Source organism: Protopterus annectens, chromosome 9.part0 (assembly GCF_019279795.1).
Source record: "Protopterus annectens isolate FY-2018-M chromosome 9.part0, PAN1.0, whole genome shotgun sequence".
Taxonomy (NCBI): domain Eukaryota; kingdom Metazoa; phylum Chordata; order Ceratodontiformes; family Protopteridae; genus Protopterus; species Protopterus annectens.
Window position 1 is genome coordinate 797,671,966 of NC_056743.1, and position 13,335 is coordinate 797,685,300.

The following is a 13,335-nucleotide window of genomic DNA, read 5'->3' on the forward strand; positions in this document are numbered from 1 at the left end:
TGTGTGTGTGTGTGTGTGTGTGTGTGTGTGTGTGTGTGTGTGTGTGTGTGTGTGAGGATAGTATATATGGGTGACCAACAAGTAGTCTAACCAGGAGAAATGCAGGTATAGTTGATTAAGCATCGTGGTTGTGTTTCTGTGGGAGGTCGTGGTATAGAGGGGATCAGGAAATGTGCCCTTCCCCCAATGTATTGTGACCTCGAGTGTGGGGGTACTAGAGGGGGCTTGCCCCCTTTGCAAAAAAAAATGTTTTTCTTTTGTTTAATTTCAGTAGGCTGCTGATCAACAAGTTGTGTTTGATCAGTTGCCTTTTGATAGGATATATCTTTGAAAGATCATCATCATACTTCCATATGTGTGTGTGTGTGTGTAATTACAATATACTTGTTCGATGCAGTTAGTCCCATTATGCGTGGCATGTTTTCATTGGCAACCCTTGATGTGGTATTTATACATTCTAGTGGAAGTGTGGCCAGGACACATGGAAATTCTTCTGTACTATTTTCAGTTTTTATATAAAAAGATATGGGAGCTAATTGAAATGGTATAGAATGTAAAATACTGGCTGCAGAGGAAAGGAGTGGGTAAGAAAATGGGCAGTGAAATATTTTAGGGTAGGAATATTAAGAATAAAAACTATTATGTTGGTTTTACAAAGAAAAAGTGCCACTACTCTTCAGTGAGTGTCATGGGATCTTTACACCCCCGTGAGCCATTACCCACTCAAGCCAAATGGGACCTCATTTTATTTATCTGTATATTGCATTTTGTTGAACCTGGTTGGCCGTAATGGGCAGAAGCACATTTTTAGAGGAGATCCTGGAAAAAGAAAGAAAAAAAAAAAACAGCATGTATAGTAACAAACTTGAAATGTTTACGACTGAAAAAAGTATTAACTCATGAATGTGAACAGAGCTGATTATGCTTGAAGTTAATCATACCTGTACCACTAGCTTGGTGGGCATTTGTCCCATTGAAGTCTCTAATACTTTAAAGGCAAACCCCATATGATGCGTTTGCCTTGGTATACCTTAATTATGGTCCTGAATTTGAGGTACTCCATGCTATGACTAAGCACACTTCAGCTGAAGTGATTTTTCTCATGATTAACAAGAAATGCAAAACTGTGCTGCTTTTGTTCAGCTGAAAAAGTTTTCTCACTAGGCAACTGTGATCTGGCCTGCTGGCAATCATGAGTGTCACGCTTAATTATCTGACAGTAGGAGTTAATAAGTCAAGCAGCATGTAGTGATGGAAGTTAACTGCTAGTTATAATTTGAAATAATTGTAGTGCAAATAATGAAGAGACACTTCTTCTAGGAGTTATGCTGCACAGGTTTGAAGTATACAGTGAAGTATTATGGAGCAGTAGCGCAATGCAGAAAAAAACTAATGTTAAGTTAGCCATACTAAATAGGTGTAAAGGATGTATATGCTTGTAGTAGTTGCCATACTAAATGGGTGTAAAGGATGTATATGCTTGTAGTAGTTGCCATATTAAATGGGTGTAAAGGATGTATATGCTTGTAGTAGTTGCCATATTAAATGGGTGTAAAGGATGTATATGCTTGTAGTAGTTGCCATACTAAATGGGTGTAAAGGATGTATATGCTTGTAGTAGTTGCCATAATAAATGGGTGTAAATGATGTATATGCTTGTAGTAGTTGCCATACTAAATGGGTATAAAGGATGTGTATGCTTGTAGTTGCCATACTAAATGGGTGTAAAGGATGTATATGCTTGTAGTAGTTGCCATACTAAATGGGTGTAAAGGATGTATATGCTTGTAGTAGTTGCCATACTAAATTGATGTAAAGGATGCATATGCTTGCAGTAGTTGCTATACTAAATGGGTGTAAAGGATGCATATGCTTGTAGTAGTTGCCATACTAAATTGATGTAAAGGATGCATATGCTTGCAGTAGTTGCTATACTAAATGGGTGTAAAGGATGCATATGCTTGTAGTAGTTGCCATACTAAATGGGTGTAAGGGATGCATATGCTTGTAGTAGTTGCCATACCAAATGGGTGTAAAGAATGTATATGCTTGCAGTAGTTGCCATACTAAATGGGTGTAAAGGATATATATGCTTGTAGTAGTTGCCATACTAAATGGGTGTAAAGGATATATATGCTTGTAGTAGTTGCCATACTAAGTGGGTGTGAAGGATGTATATGCTTGTAGTAACTGCCATACTAAATGGGTGTAAAGGATGTATATGCTTGTAGTAGTTGCCATACTAAATGGGTGTAAAGGATATATATGCTTGTAGTAGTTGCCATACTAAATGGGTGTAAATGATGTATATGCTTGTAGTAGTTGCCATACTAAATGGGTATAAAGGATGTATTTGCTTGTAGCAGTTGAACTGGAGGAAAACTAAGCAGTGAAATAAGGGTGCATGTTTGAAAAGAGACAGCATTTCAGGAGTCCAACTCCCCTTCTGCATTATCAATTTTGGAAAATAAATCCAAGTATGCAGTATAGGACTAGAACCTCACATCCTTATGATCTTTCCACCAGTCAAGGCATATGTGCTGTCTTTTGAAAAATTGGCAGCATAGCCAATAGCTGACCTATTAATAGGTGTATGGTAACAGTTGTATGGAAAGAGACAAAGGTTGTTGTCATTTGCTATGATGCACACATTGACTGTGCTGGAATGTTCTCAACTGAAAATGCCATTCTGATGAAGATCATCAGCGTTCTATGGTGGTAGAATTTTTTTTCTCTTGTAACATAGACTGAGTAATAGTTGTTCTCATTTTGGGTGTAGGTGGGTAGAGGTTCCTTTTGGCTGAAAATGTGTAGTTGTATAGGGCACCCATTTAAGTCAGATGTAGAACTAAATGACCTTCTTGAGTGGAAGTGGAAGGGCCCAACCTACTGATATGGCTGCAGGAATTCAGAAAGTCTTAAAGGATAAAAATGCTTTGCAGCCTGCTGACCTGGCTTAATAGCTCAAAGAATTTCTCTTTTACTGGTGATGTTAGCCCGTAAAAGCAGACAGCTTGCTAAATGTTAGCAGAGATAAAATGAGATCAGAACACAGTTAATAAAGAAGAGGAGTGCATGTTGGACAAGGAAGAGAGCATGTTTGACATGGAAGAAATCTGTACCAAAACAGAATAGGGTTTAGGCCATTCTTGTGGCGTAGTGGGACGAGTCCCTAACTACTGCCCAGCTGACCTGACTTTGATTAGCAGCTGGAGTAATTGATGGAGTGGCAGGGAAGAGGTAAGCATGCCCATCCTGGGAAGGAGGGTGCTTGTTGATGATGCTTCCCAAGAGGAGGCATCATCCACAGAGGGGACCTGCCCTCGGACATAGTTGACTAGTGTGGGGAGGCAGGGAAAGGGAAAAGTTGGTGTGGCATATAAAAAGAACCCCCTAGATGCAAGCACAGAAAGCTGAGCCCCCAGGATGCCCTTATGATCCTCAACTGGGCCCAGCAAATACCTTCATGGAGGAGGTAGGAGGAAAGCTGGTAGATTCAGAATCAATAAACCAAAAAAAAAAAAGGAAAAGTTTCAGGCAGCCAAATAAATTAGGTTAGAAACTGGGAAACAAACAATAGATATTGCCATGTGTCTTTCATTGTAATAATGCAATAAAGTGCTTTTTCAGTCTCCATTCTAGATATTTTGCCAACTTAATCATTGAGCCCTGTACACAGACGCAGTATGTGGCATAATAATGAATACTTCCATATAAAAGCAAAAAGGCTTCTTAGAGTAAACACTAAGTTGAATTGCATTATTTATTCATTTCCTGTAACCAAAGCCACTCTTAAGAATAGGTGAACTTGGGCCTGCCTAGTGTACTATCAAACTGGGTCTGGGGGGTGCCTTTTCAAATTCTCTTACTGTTTTCAGTAGAGTGCTGCAGTCTTGAAGTAAACTGGATTATCATCTTTACTTCAGTCAGTCACTGCTGAGATTTCTGATTCAGTTGTTGTGTGGCTCTTAATCAGTCAACAGTCGTCTTTCTGTAATACTGTAGAGTCAAGATTGCTGGACTACAAAATAAAATAAATAAAATCAGAACTACCTGTAGCCACTGTGCTGTAGACTTGGAAAAATTAAAAGCTTGCAGACTTATAGCAAGTTTTAAAGACTTAAACCTTACCTGTGACATAAATGGGACCTGCTGGAGAGAGAGTTATGTATCCCATTGACAACCTCTGCTTTTGAACAGGCTCCCCATCCACGTGAAGCAGACTTGCTCTTTAATTCAATTCAAGTGCAACTTGGACAACTGGATGGGGAACTGGAAGTTCAGTTTGGCATCTATGCATCTATAATGGATACAGGCAGCCTGTAAATGGTTCAACTCCCAAGGCCATGCTTACACTACCAAGGGTACCAGAACTTGTAAGAGGTTTGGGGTGCATGGCTAGACATAAAAATGTCTCCACTGATCATTAGCTTACACACCTCTGAACCTGTGTGATCATTGGTAGGGATTGGGTGCTGATGCACAGTACTTGGGTGGCACTTTGTAAATTGTCATGTGGAAGGACTGCAACAAAAAGAGAGTACTATAAAACCAAAGGATTTTGAAAATGCAGGTTTCTCAGTTTTGGAGACATAAAGGAGGTCAGTGTATGTGTGGTAGTTATTCACTGAAGTATTGCTGGACTTTGGGTAAACTGAAAGATAATTGCATTTAATGGTGTTAAACTGTTTTATGGTGTTAAAACTTTTTATGAACCTAACTTTGAATTAGAAACTCAGCACAGGAAAATAATTCTATCCTGAAAGTGATTCAAGGCCACCCACAAATGAGCACCAATGTATGCACTGATGAAGTTCTCAATATATTTTGAGACCTAAACTCAGAGCAGTAGAATCAGTATATTCTGATTAATGAGTGCATGGATGGACATGTGGCTGCATGGGTGTTACAAATATAGGAAGTATATTTCCACCTTTGCAGTTTGAATTGCACTCATGGCTGGCCAGCATGGCTGGTGTTGTCTAGGGCTGCTTTTTAGACATTTTGTTTTTTCAGTAGTATGTTTCAAAGGTTAATGTCTGCATACAAGTGCACTCATGGCTGGGCGGCATGGCTGGTGTTGTCTAGGGCTGCTTTTTAGACATTTTGTTTTTCAGTAGTATGTTTCAAAGGTTAATATCTGCATACATGCTGGGATATTGATAATGGTGACCTGAAACTTGCATGTGTTTGTTTATTTAATGGCATATAACAGAACCATTTTAGGATTTTGGTGTGAGAGTATGGCTGCATTCGCTTTAACTAGTCAATATCTGTACCTCAGAAATTTTGTCACCCACCTTTAAAGACGGTGACTTCTTATTTTACTGGCAGTTAAGGAATCTTTCTGTTGAATTGTAGGACAAAGCAGTATGTTGTAGATTTGTATTTACTTTGACTGATAGTGCAGTGTCAGTGGTGCAATAGGTGGCATACTTTCCTCTGCTACAGAAGGTTGTGGGTTCTATTCTTACACCAGGTAGATTGACTGCTGACACTGAAGCACAGCATAAGAGGGGTGCTGCACTCCTGCGTGTGCTGTCCTTAGAATGAGATGTTAAACCAAAGTCCCATCTGCTTGAGCTGGTGGTAGTTCAGGTGGATCTAAAAGATCCCACAGCATCTATCAAAAAAGAAGGTGAAGTTCCCCAATGAACTGGCCAAAATTCCACTAGTAGTATATATACCACCTCAGATCTCTGCTGAAAAGAGACTACTAGACTATGGGACTAATCCAGTCTACAAGGGATAAATAAATAATATAAAATGTATGTTTTTTGAGGTGACTGCTTCTGAAAAAGTTCCATGTATGTAATTGAAATGAAAGTGATTAATTATTAAAGGATTTTTCTCCCATGATCGTATTGCTGCCGGTAATGTTTTTTTTTTTTATTCATCACCTGAGGAATTTGCATGTACTACTAATGACTTGGAGCAGTACATCAAGTTGTGGTAGTTTGCGGTGCCTTCACCATGGTGCTGAGAGGAACCGTGTTCCTTCCATCTTGTGTTCTTTACCCTGTGTATGCAGTACAGATGAAGGCATACAGCACAGGTTAAGAAGAGGATAATTGACTGGGCTAGAAAAAGGTTATAAGGATAAAAGATTGACCTGTAACTACTGTAGTGATAGCACTGTGCAAAAAAGAAATGAAAAAGTGACAGACTATGTATTGTCAGTAAGGAAGTCAGTCTTTCGGCTTTTCCCGGTTAGGGGTCGCCACAGCGGAACTCCGGTTCGCTTATGATTGACAGTGGATTTTTAGGGTGCCGAGTTGCCAGCCCGACGCCCAACCTTCAAAGAAGGAGCGCCCATTCACGCTCGCACCTACCTGCATGTCTTTATCATCACTCTACCGCGAGGAGGACATGCAGATTCCACACAGAAGGCGCTCCAGCCGAGAATCGAATGGGAGAACCTCTTGCTGTGAGGCGACAACACTAACCGCTGCACCACCGCGGCCTGTCAGTATGGAAGTCAGTAACATTGGTAAATTCAGTGAAATAGCTTTAGCCCATAGGCTAAGATGTTGTCTACTTACTCAGTAAAAACAGTGAACAATGGGTAGTCTAAATTATTGGATCTGGATGCAGTAACTGTAATAGCTGTAGATAATGAGTAGTTTCAAGTGCACTAACAGTGTAGTAGTCAATCAAGTAGAAATGTGGATCACAAAAGTAACCTTGTTCTCTCTGCTGTGCTGCTGTAGAGCAGTAGCTTTAAATAATGCAACACTGTAGCAATTAGAGTACTTAGAGACAGCTAAGGAGGAGATTTTTTCATTAGGCTAAGTGTACCTCTCAGTTGTCCAGATTTTTACAGAATGTCCAAATTTTTGTTTTGTATTTTTAGAATGTTTCTGATGCAATTAAATCCTAGAGGCCTGAAGTCCACTTGTCCAAAGGTGAGGAGTGTAGGAGTACACAGGCTGGGGACAACAGGCTGATGTTCTTCATTCCACATTGCTGCAGTCCTAACCATTGGGTAGTCCGCTGTCCAGTCGGCCCGAATACCAAAGTATATGGCTGACGTCGGTCAAGGTGCATTAGACGGACGTCAGGACGTCAGGGTACTAATGCGCATGACCGACGCCATATCCTCAGTCTTTTTTGCCGCATGGTCCGATGCAGAAGCAGTTTTGCGAGTGCAGGTTGGCGTTCTGAAATTTTCTGAAGTCGGAGTTTCAGACCGAATCAAAGTTGGCTAAGTACCCCGTTGGGGAACATTTTGTTTTTTTCTTGCCTCAGTATTTTACCGGATGTCAGAAAAAGTGAATAACTGTATTTCTTGTGGGAAACAGATACCTCATAGGGATTACCATACTTTGTGTATACCTTGTCTAGGGCCTGAGCACGACGTTGTTGGATGCCGCTCTTGTGCTAGATTTAACAAACGCACTATTAAGAGAAGGTTAGACTGTGCCAGGTTAGTGTTTGGGAAGCGTTGTAATTATAAAATGCCGTCGGATGCTCCGACGCCCGCTTCGTCCAAAAAGCGCAAGGACAAAACAGCAAAGCCTAGGGTTGATGAACCGGCAGTCCCGGACGTCGGTTCTTTAGAGGGCTTAGTGGAGCCAGAGGTTTTGCCAGGAGTTTCTTTGGAGTCTCAGGCAGAGACTTTACTGTTACAGGATGTGCCCTCTCAGGAGGTAGGCCAGGCTGAGGGGGCTTCTCAGGTAACTGTTCTTCCCTCTCTTCCCAAGGTAGTTAGAGCCTCTCCTTCTGTTTCCAAAACTTCTTTGAGAGGTAGGCCAAGTTTAGCTTCTGTGGGGGCTTCTCCTAGCACTTCAGGTTCTGTGCCTAAGAAACATATGCTTAAAATGGCAGAAGATTTGATTACTATGATTAGAGGTTCTATGCCCCCTCCTGATAAGAGGCCTAGGGTGGAACCTGAGTTTGAGAGTTTTGAACAGTGTTCAGAGGCTTCTGAGTCTTCTGCGGAAGACTTGCAGGAGTATCCTCCTTATTCTGATTCTGATGTGGATGATTCCACTCCTACAGCTTCTCCTCCTGAGGATTTCTCATTTTCAGAGACTCTGCATTCCATGAGGGAGCACTTTAAATGGGAAGGCCAAGATTACTCTGATTCCAGGAAAAGGCTTAGGGAATTCTTGTTTTTACCCCAGCATAGGCCCTTAGCTATACCTCCTGTGTTGAATGTGGTGGAAGATGTTTTTGCAGAGGCTTCCCTGAACCCTGATTCTTTGCCTCCTGCCCCTGTTAAACCTGATAGGTACTATAGGGTGCCTGACGCTCATAAGTATCTTTTTAAGAGTCCTAGGGCAGACCCGGAAACTGTTTCTTAGGGGCCTAAAGGTGTTAAGGCCTCTGTTGTTAAAAATCCTGTTCCCACTGATAAAGAGGCAAGGGCTTTGGATAGATGGGAAAAGAAAGTGTATACTTCTTCCACTTTAGCCATGAGGGCGTTGAATTGTCAGTTTCACATGCTAAAATATCAAAATTATCTCCTTTCACAACTGAAATCTAAGGTGGATGCTTTGACGGAAGGTATTGAGTGTAAAGAGTTGCTGGATTTAGTTCATGTGTCTGAACAAGTGGGTAAGCATTCTTTGCAATGTGGTTTTGATGCTGTACAGGCCTCCTCGAGGGTGGCTGCCACTAGTTCTGTTCTTCGCAGGCATGCCTGGTTGAGGGATCAGAATTTAGCTGAGCATGTTAAGACAAGGATTTTGGATGCTCCTTTACAGTCTGATGTGTTGTTTGGTTCGCCTGTGGAAGCAGTTTTAAAGAAAATGGAGGACAAAGCTAAGTCTATGCAAACTGTTAAAGATTTTTTGCAGGTGCAGCCACCAAGTTTAGTAGAAATTGGCCTACTAAGGGATGGACATATCCTGCTTATGATTCCCAGTCTAGGGGTAGGTCTAGGTGTGCTAGGGGCTGAGATCAAGGTTCTTTTAGGCATAGAACAGGAGTTCACATGCTTAGACTTCTGGTGAGGGCAGGGGTCAGTCCTTTCGTAAACAGACCCAATGACCTGCCTTTTCAGCTGCCAGTAGATTCTCGCCTGGCAGCTCCTTTGGGAGGAAGACTGTCTCTTTTCAAAGAAAATTGGGATTTAATTACTCAAGACAGATGGGTGTTGGATATCATTCACCACGGTTACAGGTTTTATTTCCATACATTGCCCCCTTTCAAAGGCATGCCAGACGTTCCTCCTCCACAAAGGGAAGAGGCTCACAAGCAAATTTCTCTGTTACTCCAAATAGGGGCCATTCAGCCAGTCCCTGTATCAGAAAGGGGCCTAGGATTTTATTCTCGCCTGTTCCTAGTACCAAAGAAGGGGAACACGTGGAGACCAATTTTGGATTTATCTATCCTCAACACTTATCTGGACATTCCCAAGTTCAAGATGTTGGCGTTACAACAGCTTTTACCTCTGCTGGGCAAAGATCACTGGATGGTAACTTTAGATCTCAAGGAAGCTTACCTTCATGTGCCTATAAGACTAAGTTGCAGGAAGTATCTGCGTTTTCGAGCTGGAAATTCTCATTATCAGTTCTCTGCATTGCCCTTTGGCTTATCTACTGCGCCCAGAGTATTCACAAAGGTTCTGGCTCCAGTGATAGCTTACTTCAGGCTAAAAGGAATTCAAATCTATCCTTACTTGGACGACTGCCTGATTCTGGCTCAAGAAAAGGAAGAACTTCTACAGCATCTGGAATATGTTATGGCAGTGCTAAGATGCCTAGGGTATTCTGTGAACGAAATAAAGTCCGGTCTAGTACCCTCTCAAGACATGTGCTTTCTGGGTGTGAGACTGAATACAGCAGCCCAGATGGCCTTTTTAACCCCGGACAAACAAAAGAATCTTTCCAGTTACTTCCATCAACTATCTCTTCAGTCCGGGCTGACTGCAAGGACAGTCCTTCAAGCCTTAGGGTTCATGGCATCTTGTATTCTGGTGCTTCCCAATGCCAAACTGCATATGAGGAAGCTACAATGGTATCTCAAAAATCTGTGGACACAGCACTGCCAGGATTTGGACACTGTCATTCAAATAATACCTTGCATTCAAAAGGAATTTTTGTGGTGGGCTCAGGAATGTCACCTAAACAAGGGACTCTCTGTGACCCGACCAGAGGCAAGTCAGATTCTAATGACAGATGCCTCAGATGTTGCTTGGGGAGCTCATCTAAATGGAAAGTGGATACAAGACAAGTGGCCTGCCAGACTACAGCATCTACATATCAACATGAAAGAGATGTTAGCAGTTCAGTTTGCATTAATTGCTTTCAAGGAGTTACTTCTTCCTGGGCAGGTGTTGATTCTAACAGACAACACAACTGTCATGTGGTACATCAACAAACAAGGGGGAACACATTCTTACCCATTGTGCAGACAAGCAATGATTTTATGGGAGACTGCGCTCAGTCTGCAACTAACTCTTCAGGCAACATTTCTGCCGGGAGCACAGAACTCCTTAGCAGATGTATTAAGCAGACAAATCATGGATCCCCACGAGTGGAAACTGGATCTTCATGTATTTCAAACATTGACAGTGTCATGGGGAACTCCAGACATAGATCTGTTCGCTTCTCCACTAAACCACCAGCTGCCAAAGTTTTGCACGAAAGGATTTCATCACACAGCTTGGAAAGTGGATGCTCTTTCTTTCAGTTGGAAAAATCTTCATGTGTATGCCTTTCCACCTCTGCCTCTTCTTCCAAGGGTGCTTCTAAAGGTCAGACAAGACAAGCCAAGGATGATTTTAATAGCTCCAGATTGGCCTCGGCAGCACTGGTACCCATTACTGAGGAGTCTGGTAAGGAAGCCTCCATGGCCTTTACCCTTGATTCCACATCTGTTGTCTCAGAGGAACGGTCATCTGCTCAATGTCAAGCTTCACTCTCTTCATCTAACAGCCTGGCATATTCTGTTTTGAAAGACAGCAGGTCTCAGCTTCCTCAGCAAGTTTTAAATGTGATTATGGAAGCTAGAAGACCTAGTACAAGGAAAGTGTAAGCAGAAAAATGGAAGAGATTTTTATTTTGGAGTGCAGCAAAGAATTTGGAGATTTCTGAGCCTAATTTGAGTGTGGTTCTTCAATATCTCACTGAGTTATTGGACAAAGGTTTGTCCTTCTCTTCCATTAAGATTCATGCTGCAGCAATTTCAGCTCACTATGATTGTGACCCACCATTGTTTTCGCATCCTTTGTTCAAGCAGTTTCTTAGAGGGGCAAAGAATATAAGACCCCCACGTAGAGCTCCTACTCCTGCTTGGGATCTCAATTTTGTGTTGGAAAAACTTACTCTACAACCTTTTGAGCCTGCGGCTACTGCTGAATTGAAATACTTGTCATGGAAGACTGCTTTTTTGTTGGCTATTACTTTTGCAAGAAGGGTTTCTGAGTTGCAGGCCCTTATGGCAGTAGAGCCCTTTTGATTTTCCATAAGGATAGGGTATCATTACGTACTAATCCTTCCTTTATGCCTAAGGTGGTTTCTAGTGTGGCTTTAAACCAAACTATTCATTTGCCTACTTTCTATGCAGATCCCCAAAATAAGGGGAAAAGATTTTGCACACTTTAGATGTACATAGGCAGTTGCGTTATTATTTAAGCAGGACTAAGGATTTCAGGCAGTCTCAGCAGTTGTTTGTTTCTTTTGCTTTGAGTTCTCAGGGCAAGCCTGTGTCTAAGCAAACTATTTCTAAGTGGATTGGGTTTTGCATTTCATTTTGTTACTCCCATCATGGCAAGGAGATTCCAGCTGGGATTAGGCCTCATTCCACTAGGGCTACTGCCACTTCAACAGCATTTCTAAGGGGTGGCAACTAAGGATATTTTGGAGGCAGCTACTTGGAGTTCAGTGCATACTTTCTCTAAGCATTACCACCTTCCTCTCTACTCTAAATCTAGGGCTGGTTTTGCCACTGCTATTTTGCAAGGCATGTTGACAGCTCCTGCTTCCTTATGATTTGCCAGCCTCCCTTACCTCTGCTTTGGGATTCTACCCAATGGTTAGGACTGCAGCAATGTGGAATGAAGAACATAGTACAGTTTTGTACCTACCATAAATGTAGATGTTCGAGGATCCACATTGCTGCAGTCCAATTTACCCTCCCTCCTTCCCCTCTGTGTTTAGGGGTGGTGGTGTGTGCTAGTATATATGTTTTTGTACATTTGTATATATTGTATATATGTTTGGTTTGAGCCTTGTCTTTTTAGGGTCTTCTGACATCTGGGGCAAGAAAAGACTGAGGATATGGCGTCGGTCATGCGCATTAGTACCCTGACGTCCTGACGTCAGTCTAATGCGCCTTGACCGACGTCAGCCATATACTTTGGTATTCGGGCCGACTGGACAGCGGACTACCCAATGGTTAGGACTGCAGCAATGTGGATCCTCGAACATCTACATTTATGGTAGGTACAAAACTGTACTTTTTTCCCTCTCAAGTTGAGGAACACAAACAGCACCCAGCTTGACTGCTTGTTACTGTGGTGAGGAGCACTAGCCAAATTTGGGAAAGGGCCTTTTGACCCTCTTTTTTTCCTTCAAGTCATAGAGTTGAGGGCCACCAGAGCAGGGCATGGCACTGGGAATTAGATGAGCCAGCTTACTCCTTTGAAAGGTGCAAAATAAAATTATTCTTTAACTCATTCACTCCAGAGGAGCTCAGAAAAAGCTGCCTGCTTAATTCCACCATAGGAACAACAGTGCAACCTGAGCTCATTTTCAAAAAATCCATTCGTAATACCATACAGAAAACAAATGATGTTCTTCGTGTTTCACTGTTGCAGTCATCACATTTGGGTTATCCCCTGTCAGGGTAGCCCTCAGTCGGCCCGAATACCAGAGGCATAGTATTTCTGCTTCGGTTATGGTCGCTCAAGGACTGATGTCAGGTCATCAGTGGTATAAAAACAGGCAGCCGACACCATTACATCAGTCTTTCTTGCTGAGGAGCCCAAAGCAAAAGCAGTTCGCACGAGTGCCGGTCGGCCGCTACCGGAGTTTTTCATTTCCGAATTGAAGTTGAAAGTCTTCTAAAGCTAAATACTCCATTGAGGATCCTTTTTTCTTCCTCTAACCAATGTCAGAAAAAGTTAACAATTGTCTCGCCTGTGGAAAGCAAATACCACACTGAGACTTTCATTCCTACTGCATCACTTGTTTAGGCCCAGACCACGACGTCCCCCGCTGTCACTTTTGTGTTTTGTTCAACTCCAGAACTATACGTCATCAGGCCCTTATTGTAGCTAGATATTTTCGCTGTCAGTCCTCAACTTCCAATACGGCTTTGGTAAGCCGTCTGACAACTGATCTTCCAACAAAACGTAAGGATAAACACTGAGACAGACTGCACAGG